We start from the raw sequence: 27,503 nt of genomic DNA on the forward strand, positions 1-27,503 counted from the left end.
CTGGCCTGAGCTATACTGTCACATGTTACTGTCTGCAAAATCCCCTTCTAGCATTTTAAATCACTCAATACTTAATTGCCCTACTAGTTTATCACCTGTTAAGAATGTCATTATTTCCTTCTCTGTTCTTTCCCAAGTTTTGCCGTAAGTCCCAACTATAGATCTTTAATTCCTTTTCTTCCTAGGTAGCTAAACATATTACACCTTGTTAGTTGCCTTATGTTCAGTAGGAAGCTGTTGGTGGTTATTTGACAACTGCTACCGTCAAAGAGAATAATTGTAAATTTTGTATTAGTCCAACCTATTTTTCTTAATCCTAAAATGGCTCAACACCTATTTGTTTGCTGTATCCTTTCACAATTAAGTTCTAAACAGAAGTGCCCAGTGCATTCATTAGTGTAAGGGAACTTTTTTTATAGATCACAGAATTGTAGCATTGGAACAGACCCCAAGGGTCATCTAGTCCAACCCCTGCAGTGCAGGAATCTCAACTAGATCATACACAACAGAAGGCCATCCAACCTCTGCTTAAAAACCTCCAAGGAAGAGTGTTGCATTGTCAAACAGCTCTTACTATCAGAAAGTTCTTCCTGATGTTCTAGGGCAGCAGACTGTTTTCAAATTTACAGAGGTACAGTCTAAGGGCTCATCAAGACTTCGTCCCACTGCTTTACTCTGGGTGAAACTCAATCTTTACCACTGAATTGGAGCAAACATTATTCGGGTTTCCAACACATTAACATTTGCTCTTATTCAGTGTTTAGGAGCAGGTTTCCCCTGGGAATGTGGCAGGACAAAAAACAGCTCAGATCTGTGCTTTCTAGGCACAGGACAAGCAGAAATGTGCACAAGCCCAAAGTCCATTAAGCATTATGCAAATCCTTAGCTGATCTGCTTCCAAAGCTCTGCACATTGTGCTTTGCAAGCCCAGACCATCAGCTGATATTCAGGGCTTACAAAGTGCTCTGGAAGCGGCATTGCATAAAACTTTGCAGGTAGCACAGCAACTGATCAACTGATTGGCAATTCCTACAAATGCCCTTTCAGCCCAGCTGCAGCTTTACATGTCCCATGTTGGGTATAGGGCAGGTGGGTGTGGCTTGGCCAAAGTGACCCTACAGGTCATGGACTGGAGGTTTCGCACCATAGACTTTGGACTATAGTTGTCCAAATATAGTTTGCCATCCCCTACCCTCAAATAATATTATATGCATAGGAGGCACTGTAGAGACTTTTTCTCCCCCCTCAAAATCTAATTACTGCTAGTTACCAATTGATTGTGGAAGTCAATGGAATGACTACGCAACTTGCTTAGACATCCAAAGATATCTAAAGGTATATACTGCTCATCTCAGTGGGGAGGGGGGCTGCAATCTTTGGACAGATGTATTTAGTGACAAAATAGTATGCAAATACTATGCATATTTTTATAGCTTTAGTCCAGATTTCAGGCTGAATTTTGCTGAAGAGTAAAAGAAAACAGACCTAATTCTCTTGCCTTTCCTTTCTAAATAACTTCTCAGGTAGACATTTGGATCAGTATTGAAAGACCCTCAAGAAAGATTATTAATGATCACTTTTTACTACATTGACTTTTGATTGTATTTGTTGTTTTGGGAGAGTCAGAAATCCAATATACATAGACAAATAGGGTCATACGTAGAATTAAATCTCTAAACAGCAAAGGAAGCACCTTATCCGATACAATTAAGAATAGTAACAAAACTTGGTTGGACATATACTTTAAAACCTACTAATTTTATCCAATACTGTAAGTACATTATTAGCAAGAGGGATTTCCCAATGCCACCATAATGATCAGAGCAAAACAGGGCCAAATCCTACCAGTCTGAAGCACCTGTATTGGGATAGTACACTGTGCTTTCTGAAGTCCAAAAATATAGTTAAGCAAGCTGATAGGGCTGCCAAATTTCACCTGTCTTCTTCCCTTAATATGAAAATGTTGTTTGGTGCCAGCTTAGTTTAGCAAACACAAAAACAAGGAGCGCAATAGGACTGCAGAATACAGGTAACAAGCATCTTACATGCAAGGTACACTCCTGGTCATAATGTATATAAGCAAAATCACATACAGCCAGAATGATCCCTATGAATCATTTTAAAACAGTTTTTAAAATTGCTGTACTTACAAGTGAGGGAGAAATGCAACTCTCAAGTCTTCTTCCTTCTCGCCCTCTCTGGATGATGCTTCAGATGATATGAGGACCAGGAGAGTTGATCAGTAGCCAGAAGTGTTTGGCTGTGGTCCAGGTCCAGAGGTGGGTTACATGGGAACATCTGGTCCTGCTGGTTCCTTTGTGAGGAATATAGTGACAGCTGCTGATGTTGCCTCCTGAGCTCGTCAAACATTTCCTTGTACAGTGTCAAAATGTCCGTAATACCATAGATTATCTTGAGGCTGTGTTCCAAATTGCAATCAGATCATTTGCATGATTTATTACTTGGATGAATTGAGAAAATTTCTGCAGGTTCCAGCTTCTGGATCATGCTCATCATCCTTATCCTTATCCTCATCTTCAGCCTCACATTCTGTACTTGATCTGACCAGTTCCTCCAGTGCTTCAACAGTCAATACTTGTTGGCCTTGAATTAGCTCTTCCACTTCTTCCTGGATAAGATCAATAAAGCTATCACCACCCACTCACCTGGCCATCTGCACAATGTCCTTGATCTCAGTGGCAATGCTTGGAAATCCCTAGAAATTGTACATGCATTCATTCCACAAGAGCCAGCAGCATACATTCACTGTTTCAGGCTTGATTGCATCCACTGCCTGATGGACATAGGCAATGTTGAAGGACTTCTGAATCAGCATCCATTGTGTTGATCATCCAGAAGATGACCTTTGTGTAAGCAGTCCTGAAGCAGCACATCACAACTTGATCCAGAGGCTGGATGAAGTAAGTCATGAGGGGCAGGGGAGAACCTCTGTTTTGCTATGTGCGAAGTCCCTTGTGATGCTCAGAAGCACTGTCCACATGCAGTATCACTTTAAACTGCAGGTGTTTCTCCTCACCTCTAGAATGAACCAGCCCAGTTGTGGAAACAATCCAGAAATGATGAAGAAGTCACCCTGGTCTTTTCGCTGGATTGCCAAAACACAGAAAGCAGATTCTTGTTCTTGCCTTTTTGGGCACATGGTTTATCTGACCTGGACACCGGGCCTGGCTTTATTAAATGTCCAGCTGCATTGCCACTGAGCAGCACAGTCACTCGGTCCTTTGCATCTTTGAAGCCAGGGGTTTGCGTTTCAGCTTTGGCCATGTAAGTCCACTCAAACACTTTCTCCCAGAAAAGCTTCATCTCATCTGTGTTGAAGACTTCCTCTGAAAGATAAGCTTTGTCATCCAGCAGTTGCTTTAGTTGCACAGGGTACATTTTTCAAAGACTCTTTGTCTGCAGATGCAGCCTTCCCTGTCATTTGGATATTCAAACTACCCACTGCTCCTTTGGTTTCTCAGCAACTGATGGTGATGATGCCTTGTGTTTGGGGACCGTTCTGCAGTCTGAAGCTCCACCAATCACCTCCTCCACACTCCAAACCCTTCCGTTCTCTCTCCAAACCCTTCCACAAGTCTCTCTGGCCTCCTCGGATCACCCTCTCCAAGCGCCTCTTCTGCACTCAAACATTCTCATGAAGGCTGCTGGGATTGCTGGCCATTTTTTCCTGCTTTCCTGCTCCCTTTCCCAGCACCATTTTATTATTCATTATTATTATTATTATTATTTGACAAAATGCATAAAGCTGCAAGCATTTGCTAAAAAAGCATAAATCTGTGAGTTACCTGTATAAAATTATGAATAGCAAAGTTCATGTGGATATTGTTTTGGGGGTAACCAGTGGTCAAAACCACAAAGATATTGTAATTCCGTCCCTGAAAAACAATTAGTCCCTGCAGCACATAGCAGACCCCCTGATTTAGGGACAATGATTAAGACTACCAACTTCAATACTAAGTGAATGGAATTATATGCTGCGCTTTCTTCTGCCGAAGTAGAATCAGAAATACAAAAACACACACTAAAGAAACCCCCAGAGAGATGTTAGTTTTGGCAAAAGAGAAAGGAAGACTCAACTCTGATGGTTAGTTCCTTTTGTATCTTTTTAAACCAATTTATTTAATCCTCTCTATTTTCTTATAAACACAAACCATTAAGGGGAACAGACAATGCAATCATGAAAGGTTGAATTATCTGGGCCCTTTTATGCCAAACACTAGGACCATGACCAGCATCGCTCTTTGAGGTGCCAAGATTACATGAGTAATGGCAATATTTTCCACATGGGACCTCTAGTTTCTGCTGTAGTTATCTGATGTGATAACCATCTGAACCAATACATTTACAGCTATTATTTTTTACTACTCCTGCTACATGGCTGACATACTAAATCCTTGATTCAAAAACGAAATCAAGCTGTAGACAAACTTCAGGGAAGAATATAGAAAATAAGAAGTAGATCACTCACAGATACTGAAGATTTAAGGAAGTCTTATCTAGGTAAAAAGTTTGCTTTTGTTTCCATTATAAAGGATTTTATTTAGAAAGAGACAGGGGCTCCCAACAGCATGAATCCAGGTTGATGTGATGTGGTTTATTATGTTTCTATGCTGCTTTCCATGCAAGGAATCCCAAAGTCATTTACCAAGAATAAATAACAATAACGTAACATCACAAGTACAGCATAAATCAGATAATTAGCAAATCATCAGTAAAATGATTATGATCTATAAAACACTATTAACAAACCAAGAACTAAAAAATAAGCTTAAATCTGTTAGAGAGGTAGCCATTTCACAGTAAATAATAGCTTAGTCTGGTTCAGATGTAATGGCCAGGCTATGGCTTGACTACCATGAATGACCATTTGGTTATCCCCTTGTGTTCTCCGTCGCTTCTCCTCCCATGAACCCTTAATTTCTCTCCCTCACTTCCTGGTTTGAGCAAACCACAGTTTGTCTGATTTGAATGTCAGATCAATCTAACAGGTAGAGGGAACTGGAGTGTATGATTGCAGGAACAAGGGCATATGTCCAAGGACTGTTAACAAATATTCTGAATTAAAGGTTTTAAGCATCATAACCTGTACAACAGAGGATATTTTTAAAAGATAAAATGTAGGTGCATACTTCCTGTTTGACATTTCCAAAATTCAGTCTTCCAGCTACTGACTTAAGCAGGGAATCTGCGCCCTCACATGGATTACTATGCAGGATAGGAACCTTCAGATCATAAGGAATAAGAAAGCACCTCCCATTTGTGACCATCGTGAGTCTTTAGTATCAACAATGGGAAGAAAAACCACATGCTTTAACAAGCAAGTAGCTACCTGATTAACCCCCTGAAACAGCATAATAAATATGAAGGGTCAACAGTGTCATATATAATCATATTGTCTACTATATTAATGGCAGCTATGTTCTGATTATTAAACACGACATCTTTTAACCTTTCAGCATACTGAATATGACACAGCTATTTATTGGCAATCATATCTTATTGCATTCATACTTGTTGTTTCAAGCTACCTTCCCCAAGCCATCAAGCTAATGGAAAACTATTAAACTGGCCAGGTACCACAAAGCCAAGAATGAATAAAGCAGAAATAAACCAATGTTCTACCTCGTACCTTTTGCTCATGAGAGAGGGAAAGGGGAAAAGAAAGAATAAGAGAGACCAATGGGCCATCAGGCACCTTTCAAGAGAACTTAAGTTTCCCAACTAGTGAGAGATAGATACAGATGAGAGCATCTCAAAGGGCAAGGTGATCTGATCTTTAGGATGTTTATGAATAAAGCTTGGAAACTAGGTAGCACAAGATGGTTTCAAAATTATATCAAGAAGTGTCCATATATCTGGAGTCCATCTGAAACAAAGATGTGTATTTTGTTTCTAGCCACAAATTAGTATCTTCGTGACAACATGTGTGGCACTTTTTTTGTTGAGCTCAAACACCAGAAGTGAATCTCATTTAAAATCATTCCCTATGCTGTCTCAGTCGGGATGCTACATTGATAGGAATGTAAAAGTCTTTGCAGACACAATAGAAGAAGAAGAAAAAATGGCCACAATTTCAATGAAAGCTTGCAGTCACAATTATACGCTGGCATGAACATGTTTGCAAATGGTAATAAAGTCACCCTCTACAGGAAAGCGCCAGGCTTTTCTGAATTTGTGCACTTCTTATTGGCTGACCCTTGGAACAGTATTATCGCCGACTATGAACGGAAGCTACTCCAAAGGCTTTTTAGCTGGAAATAAAAGCACCATAATGAACAGATTTGCTAAGGGATGGGCTATTGAACCACAGTGAAAAGGCTAGCATCTCCAGCACCTAAAGATGCCTTTCAGGAGCGAGCCTGCAGCTGAACAGATTGGGCTGTGCATCTCCATCCTTGCATACACAGGAGCCATCTGGAAAGAAACATCTTGTTCTTGAAAGAGCAAAGGATGAAAAGGAAAAATTAGAAATGTGGGCTCCCTGATTAAATGTAAAATGATAGGTGCTTATCTCATTATTGCCCTTGTCTTAAGCATTGCTAAGAATATACTGTTTATCTCACCTTCACACGCTTAAAGTTTTCTCCTCTTTCTTCTAACTGACTACCTTAAGGGAGCCACATTGCAAAACAGTGTTGGTTTGTCTTCATGCCAAGAATGATCCTATACAGCATGAACAACTGCAGGAACGAAACAATGCAACATATGGTCTATCCAAAACTAGGGAAGTCTTAATTTTTCAGGGGTTGATAATCTTACAAAGTGATCCCACATATTTACAGCCTATGGCAATAGCAGGAAAGCGGAGGGCCTTGGGCTGAAAGTAATCTGAAAGTCACCTAGTCTTATTTCTGTGCTTGGAAGAATCCATCACATGCTAAACCTCACATTGATACATATATATCATCTAGGTAACCAGGTGGGGGTGGTGTGCCCCAGGTATCATCACTGGGGAGGGGTGACATTCAGCGTGCCGCCTGCCCGCGACTCCCAAGCCTACCCCGAGCCTTGAGGGGAAGGTGCGGAGCTGCGCCACCTTCCTGGCAGCCTTCCCCGCTTGCTTTGACAGCTCAGGGGATGCTTGGGAGTCATGGGCGGGTGGCGCACCACTGCCCCACACTCCCGGGCTGCTTCCTGGGGGGAAGCCTCCCTGAGCTATCAAAAGGAAGAGGGAAGGGAGGAAAGCTGCTGGCAAACAGAATAGCTCCCCCCCCCACAGGAAGCTGGCTGCAGTGCGCCCCTGGGAAGCTCGCCATGGGTGGCACCCCCCTGGGATGCTCACCCCGCTCCCTGGGATGCTCACCCCGCCCCATGGCCCCACTGCCAGGTGCATGGCATGTGTGCCACTCCAAGTGCCAGAGCAGCTAGCTCCGCCTCTGTAGGTAACTGAGGAGAACATCACAGGGAGGAGGACTGAACCATTTACAGGAGATGTTTGTAACAAAAACAGCTCATTTTAAGCATGTAAAGTTTGTTATGCACCTGAGGAAGGTAGCAAAGCTCTCTAGGGCCATGCAAAAATCTGGGAGAAAAATGCAGAAATCCCACTTGGCCACAAAAATAATGATCAGGACCAGCAGTGAAATCACCAGGGAGTTTTAACCAGGTCAAATTCTATGCTTTAGAATTTCAGGGAAAACTTAAGAAACGGCAAACTGTATTCATGCTAGCTGAACAGATACAGTATATATCAGCTTTCGTTAGATTGCAAAAAGTTTTTAGTTAGTTACTCATGTAGTGTTTACTTGAACTGTAGGTCTATAGACATGTACCTTGGGGAAAGTCTCATTGAACAACCACCCAGGTTTACTTCTGCATAGATATCCATTGGATTGCACTGTCAGATAAGCAATTAGGATTGTACCTCCCCAAAGCTAATTTAACAGGTGATAGTAATATAAAAATGGGGACCCATTTGTATATTTCTCCAGCCCATGGCAAGAATGCTCCTATTCAGGAGTCATGCCAGCCTGGAGTATGGTAGGTTTCAGGAGGGGTCGAATGAAATATCCTCCCCCCCCCAGTGAAACCTTTCCTGCTATTAATGTATTTTTAAGAATGATACCCCATTTTGTCTGAATAATCCTTAAAGCAGTATGCAGTATGGGATTTGGAGGAGTTTGCAGGCTTTTTAGCCGGTTCCCCACTATAAATGATTTCACATATACATACAGTATCCAGGAATGTAACTCCTGAATAAGTTGGGAGATGCCTGTAGGTCACAACTGCAACATTTATATACACTTGTGAATGTTTAAAGCTGTTCACAGACATAATCTGAGCTACATTTTTTTCCTGAATCTGGTTGCTGGTGGCAGGATTCTGCTAAGTAAATAAATATTTATGAAGTCATTTTTTTTCCTGTCCATGAATCAAAGCTCAACAGATCTATTGTAAAATAATCACATCAGAAGACCCACAGCAAATATGAGAGATTGAGTCAATGAAAGACACTGCAATAATGAGAATTGTTATGATAGCCTGACAGACTCCCTAGTTTTTATTTATATATACCTTAACTTCTTTTCATAAGCTTAACTATCATTGCATTTATTTGAAGGATGTGGGAAATGAGTGAGAAAATTTAGAGGCAGATGACCATTTTCATATGATGGTATTTCACAAGCTACATTGAAATGTTCCTCTCAAACTGTTCTAATTTAACACTTCACTATAGGCCTGATGCAAAATACAATCCTATGACAAATCTATTAGTATCACGTTAAAGAAGATAAATATTATAAGCCTCCAATACACTTGGTGCCTTATTTTCCCCACAGCCAGCTTTCCTGCTTTATATTTTTATAGTCAAACTCTTTTTCCTTTGCATTCCCCCCCACACACCCCAGTGCTACATTTAAATGTACTTTCACACCCTCGGGCTTTAACATCACAGTCTGTTGCCATTTAAAGAACTGAGATGCCACGAGTGTGACGGGGTCATGCATTACCAAAACCATGACTGCCTATTAGTGTTAAAGTTCTGTCCATAAAAGGGATTGGTTTGCCTGGATCAGCTCTGGGAGCTGTGTCTTTATCCTGGCTTGAATTGCCCACAGATCCTGAGAGCTATGAGAAGAAAGAATTGTGACCTACAGGACCTCTGACTTGAGGTCTATAGTATTCAACGACATTGTGCCTGCAAGAAAAGTGGTCATCCAGTTAAAGCCGTGAGCTCATTCCCACTTACCTGGGAGCAGTCATGCATAATACTGCACTGCAAGTGAAAATTCCCAGTTTTCCCCCCACGGGTCTATGGGCCAGCTTAAAACAAAACATCTAGTTGCCCCATATTTGTCAATGAGCAACTGGCTTAATACAAGACAGAAGCAGTTTACAGAGTTTTTATCCTAGGCCTATTTAGAACAAATTTGTGATAATTTATGCTCATAGTCATTATGCTCAATTGCAGGATATTTTTAAGATACGATAAGGTGTGTTTTTTTAAGGGCCTACATTTTAAGTTGGATCACCTCCAACTTTCTGACTTTCTAACAAGCTCATTGTAAAAGTTTTAATTACCATTCAAAAACCCAATTCGGGGATCTGGTTTGCTCATTTTTGACAGCTCTGCAGGGATTTCTTGAACAGACACGTCATTTTCTCTATAATAAGGCAAATCTGCACATAAACGCTCAGCTCTGAATAATGTGGTTTATTTTAAACAAGCTAGAATCTTCCATCACTAAGACCCTGAAAAGATAACAGCAGTCAGATGTGGTTTGAGTAAATAAACCACAGTGTCTCACAGGCACGCAGATTGCTGCCATGAGAGTTAGTGAGTTGCATAAATAATGCTGGGTTTGCCATTGGTTTGAAAGCCCCACTTTGCCCTTAAGTGGTTTTGAGGACTACTATTTCACACATAATCTGCCTCAACACATCGTTATGAGAATAAAATGTGATGAGTCCCACTGTAATTGCCCTGATGGTTTGGAGGAAAGGGTGAGGTGAAACTAGAGCTAAGAATATATGGAGGGAAAAGAATGTTGGAGTGAGAATGGCCCTTCTTTGATGTGCCTAGAGTTCCATCCAAATTCAGTTCCAAAAATGGGCCATTTTCACTATTGCTCCTCTACCATGGGATGCTGTTCTCTCTGCCACAGTTGAAGCAGCAAACATCCTTTGCTTAAGATGCCTTATGAAGACATGCCAGGTTTTTCGAGGATGCATAAGATCAGGTTCTGGTTTTTATGTCTGCATGTATTTCTCTTGTTTTATTTCTCTTTAAATATTTTTATATTGTTGTTTTAGAGGTTTTTGTGTAGTATTTTTGTTTATGATATTGTTTACTGCTTTTCTGTTGTACACTGCTTAGAGGTCTTTTTAAAGATTAAGCCATTTATAACTCATCATCTTGTCTCTAGCAGTGACCTAGTGAGAAGCCTGGGGATGCCTGGGGATGTTGCAGCAGTTAGGTTCCTGCAGAGGGTTGCACTAGGTGACCTTGAGGTCCCTTTCAGCAATTGGCATTCAGCAGCATTCTTCTTCTGAACACAGAGGTTTCACTTAGCCATCATGGCTAACAGCTACATACCAACTACAGAACAAATTAATGAAGATTGAAATGTAATCATCCTTCAGACTTAGCACTTACATGACTTTTGCAATATAGTTTTTGGCTCAGGAAACATATTAATATACATGAAAGAGTGTATTTAAGCACATATATTTAATATTAATTTTCATATGGATTCTTTTCTAAAGATTAATGTAGAAACAGGGTTAGAAAGACTTGACTACACACACACAGTTGTCATGAGCTAGGAACAGAATGATCAATTCTTTCCTACCTATCTTGAGCAAGAATTCACAGGAAAGTCTGGAAACTTAAGTTAGAGTTGAATAACTCCTTGTTGATTGTCTACACTCGTGATCGTGCAGTGGGGCCCCAAGTGAGAAGATATGTGAGTTTCCTGGGAACCACAGGATCAGGGATTGGGGAAACATGTCCAGAGGTATCTTGGTGGATAAGCATTGGCTCAGGTCTAGTTTCTGGGGTGCTTCCACACTGTGGAACAGCTGTTTTTGTTTATAACATCATCATCATCATCATTTGCTTTTTTCAGAAAATTGAAACTCGCAGCAAATTACAAAAATGAACATTAAAACAACTATAAAAACAAGGGTTTAAAAAGATCTTAAAACACACATGTATCTCAAAAGATGATCCAATTCAACCCCACTCCACTAAAAAATAAGAAGGAAACAAAGATCCAATAACCTGGGAGGACAAGTATATTTTGCCTGGTGCAGGCTCTGTTTTGAGTCACATTAGGGGAGGCAGGCTTTGGGCTATTGGGATCCTGAGCATTAGGCTTTATCAGTCAAAATCAGCACTCTGAATTGGGTCTGGAAACTAACTGGTAGGCAATGCAGTCATTGGTGTCTTGTGCTCAGACCATCTTGCCCCAGTGAGCAACTTGGCTGCTTAATTACACACCAGTTGAAGTTTCTGAACCATCAACAAAAGTAAAACACAATGCAGTAATCTAACCACAGCACAGAGAACATATGTTAGGCTATCACTATCTTCTTGGAATTGTAGAATGAGAGTTCCAGCCCTGCAATGTTTTGCCCAAAGTGTGGCTCGAACCCATGACCCTGAGATTAACAGTTTCATGTTCTACCAACTGAGCTATCATGGCTGGGCCACTGTCCAAAGTTGATGGAAGGCACTTTTTGCCACCAAAGCCACTTGAGTTTCAAGCAACAGTATTGGATACATGATGTAGTGATCGAAATGTCCCATTACTTTTCAGCTTCCTTGTCCCCTTTTCCACAGCCCAGAAAACCCAGGTTATTGGCTGTTGTTTTTTACACAGTGGAACAGCTTCACCATTTTCTCTAGCTGTGGACAGCCTATCATGGAGCAGTTCTGGCCTCTTCAGGTCAATAATGGCCTGTATAGATTGTGCTCTAGCAATTTCCTTTACTACGGTTCATCTCTCTTCTCTGGGAATCAATTCTACACTACTTTAACCCTTCTGTTTCCAAATTGCATTGCCCTTCTATCCATTTTCCTCCCTCCCTCCCCCCCCCAAAAAAAAAAATGCAGCAGGGGAACAATCATGACTGGGAAAACAGTGAGGGGAGTAATTAACCCTCATACTAAGTTCCCACACCATCTGGGGTTAGGGAAAGGGATATTGATAATTTGACTATGCTGCTGGAATGGTATTTGGATTCCAAAAGTATCAAAATGAAATTACTGTTCTATGTGCAGCTTAAAGCAGAGCAGCAATGACCGGCTACTGCTAAATCGTTCGCATCTGGAAGTACCCTAGGTCAAGCTCTTCTGTGACCTTTGTTGCTGATCCCTTCGATTTGACGGGCCCCTCATCATTAAAGTCAGTCTGAATTGCTGCCTAGGGTACGAATCATGACTAACAGTCCCTAAGCATGCATCATTTTGCAAATTGTCGAGACTCAAAATGGAAGGAGCTTCTCACAGGCAAACAGAGATGGCAGGTTAATAACATTCAGTCTGATTAGGGCCTTTCTGCAATGGCTACGAAGCAAGTAAGAAGCATCTGTACAAGGTATAGACTAGTATGCTGGACTTACACTGAGGAGTTGTGGTTGTCTTTAATCTATCACCTACTGCCCTCATTCGTATGATGATAATCCTGGAACCCTGGCGATGTATAAAAGAATTGGAAACTGACTTACAAAACTGAATTTTTTTGGCTTATGAAACAGATAATGGAGATATTTCTAGTGGAAAACAGATATAATGAGTCCTTTACATAATTGCATTTCAAACGATCATAACAGTATTTCATTAATAAAGGGTCTATCTAAGTAAGTACTATGTATGTCGAATGGAGAACATGTGATCTACAGATGAAGGGAGGTAATAAATTTACCTTATTCAATGAATGAATAAATACATTTACAAAGTTTGACAAAGAACAAAGGGGTTAGAGCCCTGACTGGAGAATTTCTAACTAGCTGGTACAACAGACTGGGAATCAAGATAGGACACAGAATGGCCACTTACATTCAGAAAATATGGGAAATGGATCACATCATTTCCTATACAACTGGAAGAAACCAAAGGAAAGAAACCAAAGAAACCCTAACTCATATCCATATGACTGACACGAATATACAGGTATAACTGTTTGGTAAAAGTTCCCTCATTAATTTGGACCCTTTCTCCAGGTGACCCGAAACTCAAGCTTGCTTCCAAAAACAGACCACAGCTCCAGTTTTCTACCCTAGCACAGTCAGCCTGATTCACATTGCCTACTATCGATCAAACTCAAACTACCTGCCTTTAGGGATCTCTGGCATTTCCTACCAATTTCGGAGTTTGTCCACCCTATGGAAGGTGTGGGAAACCTTTTTAAGTTTGAAGGCCACATACTCTTCTGGGAAACCGTCCAAGGGACGTATGCTAGTAGCATTATCAAAATCCAGGGAACATTACAGTGAGGCAGGACACTTAGGGTGTGAAGCAGAGTCCATGAGAGGTGTGGACTAGGCAGAGGGGGCATGGCCTGGGGAGTATTCCAATGGCCAAACAGAGAGGTCTGGAGAATTGTGTTTGGCCACCAGGCCTGATGGTTCTCATGCCTGTCCAGGTCACACTTCCCTACTCATCTGCAAAACATTTCGAAAGTGCTTGATTGTTTTGTGGCATCTCCAGAAGTTGAGTTTCCCCACCCTGCCCTGCATCTTTACTTTCCTCCCTGCTTGCTGACTCATTTCATCTTTTGCATCTTCCCTTCAGCTTTTGCCAATGCTGCCACCACACGATGGCCTTAACAGTCTTAGCAGGGACTATGTGTTGGCTGGGCAAGGAAGGAGAGCAACAGAAAAGGCAAGCCATCTTTGTGTTTTGTCTAGCTGGTGGGGTGCCATTCACAAGCTGTAGACCACATGCTGCTCACCCCTAAGAACCAGTCATGGTTGCACAAATGTGGAAAAGTTACTAGCACAATTTTGAAGCCAAGAAAACCTAACAATAACCGTAAACTCTTAATGAACAGGCCTCCAGAAAGGACCAAATTCTTGAATGGATTGCCCATTTTAATGGGAAGCTCTGGGACAGTTGAAGCACCATGTTTTCAACCCCCAGGTGCTTTGGTGCTGAAACTGGTCCTCTTATGTGTATTATAATATATGCCAAGCATTTTGAAATATGTTTTTTTAGGCTAACCTTCTCAATCACTTGCCAAGTCCTTAAAACCATGACAAGAGAAGGAACATAAAGAAAAATAATACCTGGTCAAGGCATTTAAGCCTGCCCTGTCTAGATGATTGACAATGTAAAACTTGATTTGTGAACCTTTCTTCACTATTTATTGTAATTCAGTTAAAGGTATGCTAAGATTTAGAGCAATCTTTACAGGTCAAATATATTTAAATGCATTGACTCCAGGGATCATTTTCAGAGCTATGTTTTAAAAGTACAAAGAGAGAGAGAGTTAGGCAGAGCTAGAAAACCAAACAGTGTCAAACGCCAACTCACATCATCCACAGGCAGCATGGCCAATGATCATGGATGATGGGAATTGTGGTCCAACAACATTTAGACAGCCACTGGTTCTCCAGCTCTGGTTTCTGACAGACATCTAACACCACATTCCTATTGTGGCAGAACTTGCAGAGAAACACTTACACCTAAGCCAGCAGATCAGTGGCATAGCGTGGGGGGTGCAGGGGGGGCCAGCCGCACCGGGCGCAACATCTGGGGGTTAGGGTTAGGGGGCACAAATCCATGGGTTAGGGGACGCAAATTACTTGCCTTGCCCCGGGTGCTGACAACCCACACTATGCCACTGCAGCAGATACAAGCAAATAATCTGTTTACACACAGGTGGTTTAATCATTGGAGCAGTATTTTTGGTCTACTTTTAGACCTCCCTTCATCCCATAGGATCTCAGGGAAATGGCACATCAAGATCATAGAGGACACTTCCATAACCAGGTACACTGAAAACTGAAGCAATCTTCTGTGAATGCAATCACTGAGATATACAAGTGGAACACTCCCTTGAGATGCCACTTGTACATATGAGTCAATGTAGGTAACATATTAATTAGTACACTGGGGTCACTAACCTTTTCATACCCATGAGCCCATTTGGCAAACTGGAGAAACTGTCACGGCCACCATGAACATGCCATGACTTGTTTCCATTGTGACCCATAAAAGGTTGTTGGTAGCATAATTGTGAAGTGGGAGCACAGCTGAAAAGGAAATAGTCCTCTCACCAAAATTGCACCCCAAGCCTAATTTCAGCAGGGGCGGGGGAGAATGTGATAGAACCCTGCAGTGCCGGGGAAGGACCCATTCGGCATACCAATTGTGAGAAACATCAGCAACAGCCTGGTTGAGGAATACAGGGAAAATAGGAAGCTGCTTTATACCACACCAAGCTGTCCATCCATCTTGCCCAGTCCTGCCTACTCTGACTGGCAGTGGCTCCTTGGGATACTAGGCAGAGAGGTCTTTTGTATCACCCACTAACTGATCATTTTAACTGGAGATGTCAGGGATTGAAACTGCACGTTCTTAACCACTGAGCTATGCCCCCTCCCTCTCTGGGCAGTCACATTCAGGCTAGAATAGTTTCCTCTGAGACCAGTAATGCTAAGACATTAAGCACAGAGTTCCACTTGGGACATCTGAAAGCAAGATTACTATACAGTGGTACATCAGGTTAAGAACTTAATTCATTCTGGAGGTCCATTCTTAACCTGAAACTGTTCTTAACCTGAGGTACCACTTTAGCTAATGGGGCCTCCCACCGCCGCCGTGCTGCCACCACGTGATTTCTGTTCTCAACCTGAAGCATCTGTAACCCGAGGTACCACTGTATACACCGTTCAATAGTGCCTTTTTGACTTCCACTAAGTGCAGCAGCTGAGACAGGAAGCCCACCCAGCAAGATAGTTGAATACCACCCCCCCCCGAAACAACTCGTCCATTGGGGCGGAGCTGCAATGCTAGCTTCCTGGCAGCAAGGTTGATGCCATCAGCGAGGTTGGTGTCTGTGCCAGCCTCTCCACAATCTTGCTCTTCTCCCCTTCTCTCCTGGTGAGTGGCAGCAATCCTGCTACCAGGAAGATGGCATTTCAACTCCCTCAAACAGCGCAATCCGTTTCTGAGTATCCTCACTGTCCATTTTGTTGGATTTTAGGCATGTTGTGTAATAGAAAAATATTAAATCTCTAATATTAAATAGCGACGACACAGCCAAAATATCTGTTCTGCATTAGGCACATCTCTAGCACTGAGTATGTTCCCATTAGAATTAGAAAAATGTGAATTCATTTTTTCTGGAAGTTTCATGTGACAGTATCCTTCTGCCAGGAACCATGTGAGAATGAGCAAATTCTCACACTTTTGTTCTCCTAAATAAGCACGTGCCTGAAGCATTTTAACAGCTGTATTAGCCTCCTAACATCAAACCTAGACATTCAAAACATTTTTAGGCATCAAATCTTCAAAAGGAGGAAATGCCACTTTAACACTCTGAGCAGGAATGTTAAAAACAGACCCCAAGCTGAAGCAATTATTTTGTACATCGGCCTTCATCAACCTGGTGCCCTCCAGATATTGCAGATGACAACTTCCATCAGGCCCAGCTCAAAACATCTGGAAGGCGGCAGGTTGATGCAGGTTGTTAAACATGTAGGCAGCATACAACAGGCAAATATACCTAACTTCTTGTTTCTCGTCACCCTTGAAAATGTGTAATAGTAATGGATTTCCTGTCTTAATATTGGAATGCTTTTAACAGGCTAATTTGAACTTCAGAGAAGGACATATATGAGACATCTGTAACAGCCAACACAAGTATGTTGGGAGGAACACCCTCAAAAAAAAGGAAATGATGAGATATAGAGATGCATCAGTGTAAATCTGTCTATTTGTTAGTGAAATCTGAAAAATAATAATCTGATGCCTCCAAAAATTAGAATAGCTGCTTTGCTAACAAACAACAAAAAGCCCTACTTAGAACAAAGATTCAGCCTAATGCAAATTAAACTGGATTTATTATCAATCCCTCAGAATCGGCTGTTCACATTAAAAATGAGAATTACAATAGGTCCTTGACTGCAGAACAACATTATGCCAAGAATTAGTGTTCAGTTTTGTATGGGGTTATTAATATATTTTATTCAGAAATTTAGCAGGGGAAAGACCAAACAACTGGACGAAAAAGGAGAAAGACATTTGGTGGCAAGGTTGAACCCTTCCAAGCACCGCAGCCACGACTTCAGGAATTGGACAGATCCCTCTTAATGAACAGTTTGTTCCTCCACAAGCCAGCTGGTGTGATCTGGGTGAGCAACATCCTTTTATAAGGTTACAGCTTTTAATAGCACTTTTGCGTTAAGCTAACATGCTCGGCACTTAACTCCAATAGTCACTAAACATTTTTACAAAGAAGCCAGTGCCATTTCTTCTAAGCTGAATAATATGTTTGTCAATATTTATAAGCAATGATTAATATATATGCAAATAGTATACATTTATTACCACAGCTATTTTAAACAAGCAAGGCCAACTTGGGAGTATTATTTTCAGTACATTTAGTAAAAACAAATTAGAAGTCTGGAAAATCACAATCAAGCCAGATGGATTAGGTCCCTTAAAGCTTTCCCCCCTCATCTATATGGCTTTCTTGGAACACTTTTCTTTCAGCACTTAATCAGGAAACTAGCAAAAAGGAGAGACTTGTATATACACATCAGTACAGAAAACAGCATTCTAATTTCACTTTGTAAACCATTTTTAAAAATGAACCAAGATGCAATACAAGGCTGCTGAAAGCCTTAAGCAGTTTACCATGAAGATTTATTTGACCTCCATTGAGGTCTTTGACCTCTGTTTTCCCCTCTTATGACTTTGTTCTTTCCACTAAACACTTTACAAGTTCAAATGAAATAATTGTATTTTCAGCCTAGTACTATTATTTACCAGCTTTGAAAATTAAAAAAAAAAGGGTACAGGGGATGATCACGCGCTCCCTGCTCCTTGGAGTGCCACCTGACCCCACTCACCTGCTCACACAAATGCACACATTCCCATTCAGCATAAGAAGGAGTGCTCTCTAGAGCACTTAACCCATTAAACATTAACATCAGTCAACAATTTCAGAAACTTGGAACATATATTTTGAGCATGGCTAAAGTTCCTGGTTTGTATCCACCAGGGTTTTGCACCAACAAAAAGCATGTCTGCTTGTGCAACTCAAGGCACCTGAGTTTTGCTTTTAAAAAACCCCTACTCACTGCAGCCCCCTGGAACCCCTTAAAAATGCTTTCGTTGGGAGATCCTCTGGAAGGGTGTGGGTTAGGGTGCAAACAATTGCAGTCAGCAGAGGGGAATCAGCAAAAGCTAGATGCTGTTTGTCACATTAGCATAAGCACCTCCTTGCTACTGCAAAGCTACCATTAGATTCAACCCCCTAAGACTAAGAGGTACACCTCAAAAACCTGCAATCTGTATAAAACCAAGAACCCCTACATCACAATGATGAGTTCTAACTTTCTATCTGGCCAGGCAATGTTTGTGCTAGGTTTGTGGGTTTGTTATAGTTACTTGCAGAAGAGGTGAAGTAGCAAACATATTAACATAAGAAGAGTCTGCTGGATTAGGTCAGTGGTCCTTCTAAAGCAACATTCTGTTCTAACAGAGGCCAGCAAGATGCTTGCAGGAAGTCAGCAAGCAGGACAGGAGTGCAACAGCACTCTGCCCACCTGCGATCCCCAGAAACTAGTATTGAGAAGAACACTGCCTCTAATAGTGAAGGTAGAACACAGCCATCACGGCTAATAGCCTCCACATCAAAGGGCAAAGTTGATAGACATTACAGCTACATGACTATCCTATGGATCCAGAGACCTTGCTCAACTGTATCAGCTGGCAGCAAACACCAGCAATTATATAGCTACAGTATAAAACAAAATACAGAGCTTCCTAGATCTTATACCTCCATGACAGCAGTGGGGGATTGGGGGACATTTATATTTAAAAAGGTCCTCAGTAGCAGCAGCAGCAACAAAAAATTGTCTCGTCCTTTGGAAGCGGTCACCAGTCTTGCTCTCCTATGGAGAAATAACATAACTAATCTTTGTATAAGGGGCAAACACAATTGTCATCAACATAGATGAAGTTGCTATCATCTATAAGGAAAAGACAGGCAACAAAGGAAGTTGTTGGCATCCTTTTGTCTCGAGAGATAATGGAGTGCACCTCTGGGCATGAAGTCAAAGTGCTGGAGAATCACAGCACCTACTGTGGCTGCAGAGACCTATCCTATCTGCTTTTTTATTAGGTGGGATAACAAAGGAAGTATCCAACCTAATTTTTAAAAAGCAGGTAGGATTATTATTCCATGGAAAGCAGTTAAGAAAAAATTTTTCACTTAAGGAATTAAATTTCAACCCCACTGTCTTCCTCTATTTTGAGGTTTTCAGGTGGTAATTTATTCTCATTACACAAGAAAGTTGTTGGATAAGCATCATCAAGCCTGCACCAAAGTTATTATCCAACCAGATTTGTCTGAGTCACTCAGTCACACAAGTCAATTGTGTATCCCCATTTAACTATACTTCTCACTGTCTAATGTGTGTATACTTTACTGCTGCTTGTCCAAATGTATGGCCTCATGACATCAGGATTTTTTACTGGAGTGTTACAGCAGATGAAAAAACAATTACATATATTTCACAAGCACACACACAAACTGTGTACATCTTATCCCATGTCCCACTAAATTCTTTAGGACCACTTGAGAATACCCACTCATCAATGTATTCATTGTGCCTAGTGAGGAGATCTAAAATATGTGAATAGGCACTCTGGGTGCTGCCCCCATAATCCTTTGGATGTTTCCAAATCCTGAGTACAGAGCAGGAAGCACAGTAAGAACTTTCGTTGGCTGCAATCCTAGACCCACCTACCTGGAAGCAAGTCCCATTGGACTCAATGAGACTTACTTCAGAGTAGATGGGTTGCACTGCATGGTTAGCTGGGTTGGCATTTAATAGAAAAGATGCAGCTGTTCTGTTTAAAAAATGGGGCTTTATTATTATGTTTTCATCCGTTATATTGCTGACTGCTTGTCATGTGACTAATACCTACTGCAGTGTCCGTACCAGAAAAGGCAAAACATAAAAATGAGTGATATAATATAAAAAACCAAGATGTTTCCAAAAGGCATACGGTCTGTATACATTTGCAAATAACACTGTATATACTCTCATTCTGTACTACAGATATGCAAAAGCTTTTAACTGAACTTTATAAAGATTTTATAATAGCAATCATAATACTACATTTGCCTTGTATATTAAATATGTTCCCTAGATTGACATTGCCAAAAGGACATCAGTACATGTGTGTTTGCGAAGCATTAGGGATTCTAAAGTATAAGATAGTATCAGCTATTTAATAATTAGCTTGTTAAATAATTGTACTGTGTGCTGCTTTATTACTTAAGCATTTTTCTCTCCATGGCAACTCTGGCTCAAGGAGAAGTGGACTACAGGTTTCTCGAGTATCTACACATTCAAGAAGTGAGAGGCAGAGCTCCCTCTAGAAGAGAAAATAAGTAATTCCCCATGGATGTCACTTAAAGGAACTGGTTAAAACCAAACAAAAAAATGACAGATAAGAAATGCTAAAAATCCCAGAGCAATTTTAAACCAATCTACTTAAAATTGATATTGTCTGAGGGGTTTGGGTCGCAATCCTCAAAACAGTTTTTTCTAGAGTAAGCTCACCATGGTCAATGGGACTACCGCTAATGAAAACTGGGATAGAAAGCTGAAATGCTTTTATCATTATACGGTATGTTACAAAAAAACCCCCAAACACACGCATAGCTGTTTCAAACTGAAATACGCATAAGACCTGTGCATTTGTAAATCTCCCATTTCTGTTATGAACTCTGCAAAAGATTACATTTTGTTTGGGTGATAACTTTTTCACACAATGACCTCTCTTCAAATCCACCTAAATCCTAGGCAATGGGAAGATTTAGAATCTAAAATTTAGGTGGACTGCATATTAGTACTGTGTCTATCTGGTAGCTTTGCATCAAAATAATCGTTGAAGGTGCCCTTAAAAAAATCATGCAGACTCCATATTTTTTGCAAGTGTTATGCTTCTGTACAAGAAACAATATTATTTGATTTTTTTCAAAATCCCCTCCAACTGACTGATGCGTAGCATGAAAGTAAGACTTATCTTCAGCTGTTCAGATTACGTTTGTACATAAAAATCCCCAAAATATTTGCTTACATAATACTGTATTTAGTCACTTAAACAATTTAAGGTGAAGCATTCTTTATAAATACCATAGGTACATACACCTCCACGCATTATTTCAAAAGCTTTTCATGTACGAATTTCTAAGAAATTAAGCTGTTCTGGATACAGAATAATACTCAAACAAACAAATCTTTTAGAGGACCAACAAAATGCAAATTGCCGCCATTCCTCTGCATGCCTACTCAGAAGTAAGTCCTATTAAGTTAATGGGGCTTACATCTCGGTAAGTAGATAGAGAATTGCAGCTTTATTCATACATTTTTTACTTCTAGAATTGTATACTAAGATCACAGAGTCTACAGCTCTGAGAAATATATATAGTATTATCAGGGTGGGGGGGGAGTCACCATTAGAATACTAGACATAGTGCCTTGGCTGGAAAAAATATATAGTCATCATCAATATTTAGCAACACATAGAACTCAACTTTCATAATACCTTATGGGAGTATTTGTACACTTGCTTGTCAATTATTTTAACACTTCAGTCTCAGAATACTGTATGTCTCAAATAATAAAACTGAGTTTGCTGGTTTTTAATCCTCATTTATCATTGTATAAACAAAAAAAGGCTACAACATGAACAAATGTTTCAATTTCCATCTAAAGCCACATCAATCATATTGGGGCTTCGAGAAGGGTAACTTGTAAAACATGTCTTTAAATTCTGCACAATATTTGTAATAAACTAACTGTATAAATCCATCAACTACCATTAACCTTCATTTGGTTATTAGTATTATTCTAGTAACTGGACAAATAGGTATATACTTTTCTCAGCTCTCCATCAAGTAGTCCCCTTCTACCTCTGTATCTCTCCAACAACCTTTGCTACAAACTCCATGCAAGATATTTCAGCGGTCTTATGAACCATCAACATATAATACAGCTTTATCCCATAATTCTCGTTATATATTTGATATGAACAACTGTCAGATGAGTTAAGCATGACATATTTTGTACAGTATTTGCTTAGTGGGAAGGGGGAGAGAAGAGTCAGGCTTTGAACTGTGGGATCAAACTCCTAATTCTGGCATAAAATCCCTTAAAACAGAGCTAGCAGGTTGTCATCATTCATTAACAAAGCTCACTTAAGCGCTCTTTTAATGTGTAGGAAGATTATGTTGGAATGAAATAGCTACAGAGAAGCATTTCATGCTTTTGCAACTGCAACACTCATAATTTCCAACAGCATGCCATTATCCTATGTCCTGTGGCTCTATTTCAAAATTTGCTCTGTTCACAGTATCTGTCTCCTGTTATGGTTTTTACTAGAAACAAATTAGGTTCGAAGACCTCTTATAATGGAGTAGACTCATTGACAATTCAATGGAAATACACCAGTGCAGATGAGTACTGTGGGTGACTCCCCACTCTACTTCTCAATTCTCAAGTCATGTATGTTTCATACATTCCAAGGTACCAGAACAAAGTAATATGCTACCTTAATCTAGACCTCACCCTAGGCAGACACTTCTTTCCCCCAGACTAAAACAGCAACAACTCCTAAATATCTCCCTAGACATAAAACTAGGTCAGGTGTAAATAAGAAAAAGTCTTGCAGCGCCTTAAATATTCTAGCCTTCACGGTGCCACAAGACTTTTCATTGTTTTTGCCACAATAGATGAGCATAGCTATCCCTCTGGAATAGATCAGGTGTACTTATTCATTTGAGACACTGTATTTCTTAGCAATCTGAAGTCTCCTGAAGGTTTTGCTTTCTGTCTCCATTCCAGCATAATGAATGGATGTCAAACATACACATATTTAGCAGATATAATTCACTGCCAGCCCAGCTAGATGATAGCTCTTTAAAACATCAAGTTTCAGCTGCTGTGGTTTTAAACGTAGGATTTAAGATTAACCCTGTGAGGCTTTCTGTTGACTCAACCGAACGTCTGTCCTTATAATCTGTTTGTTATATCCGATTTAGAATTAAAAATAACTCTTGCCATTAACAATAGTCAAGAAGACAGAGAATCTGGGCAAAACTAGGGCAGCTTTTCATCAGCTCGAAATGTGGTTGCACAAATAAGGCTCATGCTGTGGGGTTAAAACACCTAAGTATCTAAAACGACTATATACTGGCTGACCTCTGAAGAGAACCCAGAGTGTTTGAAAAACATGGAATTAGCTGCTGAAATATGGCATTTTCTACTAAAATTCACAAGGTCAGAAGCACAGAGGTCCGTTTCTCTACTCCAGTCACAAATCAACATTAAGAAAACAAAACTTGACATCTCCCATGACAATTGGAAGGAAAGATTTATTAGAATGCTAATACCATCTACAGATTGTGGCCGTGTATTTTTGTTCTCTGCTCATTTAGAACTCTACTTGGAAAGCTTTCCAGTTACATTTACCTAGAGACTTCTTCCTACCACTTCCCATCTGACAGAAATCACTCAGCTGGGTCTGATGAATAATGGTAAAAGGCAGCTTGTATCAGCAATGATTGAATTACAGAATGTTGAAGATTACAGAATGCTATGAAGCCTCATTCCAATGAGTTTGCTTAATTTACGTACTATACTCCAGTAAGCGGCTTGATGTCTTTATAAGAAAACATCAAGAGACACCATATTATTAAGGGAGAAAATAACCAATTCCATAACTTTTTTTTACTTCTTTAACTTTTTGTTAACATGCAAGTAAGCATACATGAATTTTGTTTTCAACCACACCACTAACACCATATGGCATGGATATATTATCAATAGGCCATTATAAATTGCCCCAAGATGAAGCAAAAATACTAAGAAAACTATGAAGGAGAAGTAAAGGGGCATGCTTAATGTAAATACAAATTTTAAAATCTTACAAGGAAGGGTAGATCAGAGATCCATGACAATCAGTATTTTCAAAAGCATCACTTTAGTCATGTGCCATTACCACAACCATCACAACCAAAACCTTGCCCGTCCTTTAGGGAATACTGCCGGAGAATAACACCTATTTCTGTATCAAAGCTTACAATGCTGTGCATCAGAAAGGATGCAAGTGAAATCTTAAGCTGCTAATCAAACATATTGGGGGTTGAGGGTTGGTTGGTTTAGTACCTGATGTTGGAAATTGTTGATGCAGAAACTCTTTCTTTATCAAATAATCAATGGTTAGCAGAAGAGATGTGAAATCAGAGGGGTCGACACTTTAAAAATGAACTGCAATTAACTTTTTCCCCCCCAAACACCCCCTTTGTTGTTGTTGTTCCCTCGGGGAAAAGGAAAACAAGTAGCAAACAGATCCTTTCGGAAGCTGATTCCCCTTCAACCCGTCAGCAGGAGCTTTGAAGATCTGCTTCCTGCCTTATAAGCAGTTTCATTGCTTTGGACACTGCTTTGAGCCTGTTTCCGTCACTGGGTTGCAGGCTGGATTCATTGCCCCCCCCCCCGTCCGCCCCACGTCTCCACCCCTCCCCCTCTTTCCATTTCACCCCATGTCACCCACCAGCTGACTTTTCCTCCAGAAGAGAAACAGTAGGTGGGTGGAGGGCTTTTCGGAGCGGAGTGGGTGGAGATTGTCAGACGTCCACCCAGCCCAGCTTCACCCCACCGTTATCACCGCCGTTGCTTCCCCCAAGTCAGCAGCCACGGGCCAAACTGCTTTCCCAGGGTCTGAGGGAGAAACATGTGCTGCTTTCCCCCCCCCCCCCTCCCCGCCCCAGCCAGTCGCCCTTTCCAGAGAGAGGCCACCCGGGTGCTCCTCCTCAGCCCGGCTCCCAGCTTCCTTCTCTCTCCACACACACGAGACACGACGCACCCACAAACACACACTCCGAGAGACCCCGGCCGAGCCAGGAGGCGGGAGGGAGCCGCCAAGAAGCCCCTCCAAGCAGCAGCAGCAGCAGCAGCAGCAAGCAGTGCCGCTCCACGCTCGCTGCCTTACCTGGCAACCGGCGAAGCGGGCGCGCTCTGTCCTTCAGAGTCTTGCTCTCTCTCTCTCTCTCTCTCTCTCCCTCGCGCGCTGCGCCTCTCCCGGGATGGCAGACTTCAATAACAAAGCCCCGCCAAAACAAGAATGGCACTCAAAAGTGTGCGGGGACGCCAGTCACCTCCCACACACCCCGCGCGCGCACGCACGCACACCGGCGCCAGGAGCAGGTCCGCGTAGTGTCCCCCCGCCCTCCCCTCCCCGGCTCGCAGAGAGCTGGGCTTTGCGTTGGGGGTTAAGTTTCAGCCGCTGCTGGCAGGCAAGCAGGCAGGCAGGCAGGCAGGCTGGCTAGGAGGAGGGGGAGGAGAGGCGCCGGGCGGGGAGGGGGGCCGGGCCGAGCCGAGGCCGGAGCATCACGGGCTCTGCAGCTTCTCCAGGAATCCCTCCACAGCAAGGCAAGAGCATCATCGCCCAGCCGCCGCGGCCCCATTGGCCGGGAGGCGGGGCTTGCTCGCCGCGCGGCCAATCCGCCGGCCGGATTCCTAGGTGGGGCTTGGCTTAGGCGGCAGCTGCGCCCATCCCATGGCTACGTTCGCCTTCCCATCGCTCTGCTCTCGCCTCCCCCCGCCTCCGCCCAGCAGCCCAGCGCTCTCTTCCAGCGGGGAGATGCTGGGGGGGGGGGGCTGGGGAGGGAGTTCCCTGCGAATGACAACCAAGGACATCAAACTGGTCTTTGGAATTGTCAAAGGGTGTGTGTGTGAGAGAGAGACTGGGTGTTTGTGTCCCAGAACCCCTCTCTCTCTCCACCTTAAACTCAAGCTCTGCAATGGAAAGGCAGTCGCCCGGGTGACCTGATTCATATTCTCTCTCTCTCTCTCTCTCTCTCCACGTCCCCCTCCGCCCTCTTCTCTATCTCCCACTCCCCGCCCCCCGCCCCAAATCTCAGGAAATTTACAGCATGGCATTTTCAGACCAACAAAAGAGAGGCATCGAAAGGGAGATGCAGGAGCTGCGGAGGGGAGGGGCAAATTGAAAGCAAAACCTCCTCACCCCCCAAACAAGTAAGGGGCTACCTCTTTTCCTGTACGCTGAGGCTACCGAAGCTGATCATGCATTCATTTATTTATTTATTAAAAGCCATCTTTTTCCTTTGCAATGCTACAGGGATTTGCCTGAGCTAAGGGGGAAAACACCCTCTCTCGCTGGCTCTCGCTCTCGCTCTCTCTCGCATTATCTTTCTCCCACATTCTTTTTCTAGCCATAGTAAAACTAATCTCGATCTGAATTGTATGGTCTTTATAGCATTCAGGGTTGAAGTAAAGTAGAAAGCGTAGTTTTCAGAGGTCTTTACAGCTTGTGTTCATTATGAATCGATCAGATAATTGCTCTGTAACAACACGTTCGGTTAAGCACATTTTTGTTTTCTTTTTAGTGGGTTACAAGTGTCCAATTAAGCTATGAACCGGAGCTACCCTAAAGCTCTGAGGAAGTAGGCAACTGTAACTAGTAAAAATGACTACATAAACTAAAACATTTAAAATGTTATGCTACGTTTTTGCCATGGGGCATCATAGTCAAAACTGTCATTTGGGTAGCTGCTCCTAATCTATCAGCATCCAGAGCGGTATCATCTGGGACTGCACGTGTGAATGCATGCACTCTCCTCCTTAAATTCTGCCACAAAGTTATAATCTAAAATTAGAATTTCTAGTGTTCTACTTTCTAAAAGTTGTGACTAGTCAAGTGTTACATGCCAGACACATGAGTTACATTATAGAGGCCACCAACCTCCTATGTACTATGTCCATCCCATTTCAATGAGAGAATTTGCAACATGTGGACTGAGGTGTATAGTGGCAGTAGAAATTTGAACTGTTTGATAGCCTTTGTGGAAAACTTTCCATCTGCCAACAGTAATAAGGAGCTGTCCTATGAATCAAATGAATGGCCCATGCTATTATCCCTGATAGACAGCAGCCTCCAAGGACTTTCTGGGTTAATTTTTCCAACCCTTCCTAGCTGCAAACTGGTGTGTGTCAGGAGCCTCTCAGGGGATTCTCATCTCTTTGCCCATCCAAACCCACCTGCCCCTTCTAGACACTATAAAAATAGCTAATTTTGTACATACTTTATCTCTGTCTGAAGAGTTCTCCAAGCCATGCCATGGTGGTGTATGCACCACACTGCATGTAAGAAGGATGCTGTCCACTGAGTAAGTGCTGAAAACTCACTTGAATTACACTTCTCTAGGATCAGTTAGAAAAGCAATGCTATCCTTTGTTTCCAACTCAACTTGCTATTTTTTTCTATT

At 41.8% G+C, this 27,503-nt stretch overlaps 1 protein-coding gene across 4 annotated transcripts in view; it reads right to left on the reverse strand.

Annotated features, from left to right (window-relative positions):
- Positions 1–25,625, reverse strand: part of SYT1 (synaptotagmin 1) — a 354,682-nt gene extending 329,057 nt beyond the window's left edge. For 2 of the 4 annotated variants that reach the window (XM_079991846.1, XM_079991843.1), the window contains exon 1: positions 25,208–25,625. The gene's annotated coding sequence lies outside the window, so the exon portion shown is untranslated. Of the gene's footprint in view, positions 1–24,381; positions 24,648–24,769; positions 24,895–25,207 lie in introns of those variants that run through there. The other 2 variants (XM_079991845.1, XM_079991844.1) reach the window with 2 other exon arrangements.
- Positions 25,626–27,503: the final 1,878 nt, after the last annotated feature.

Source organism: Podarcis cretensis (assembly GCF_951804945.1).
Source record: "Podarcis cretensis genome assembly, chromosome: 10".
Taxonomy (NCBI): Eukaryota; Metazoa; Chordata; class Lepidosauria; order Squamata; family Lacertidae; genus Podarcis; species Podarcis cretensis.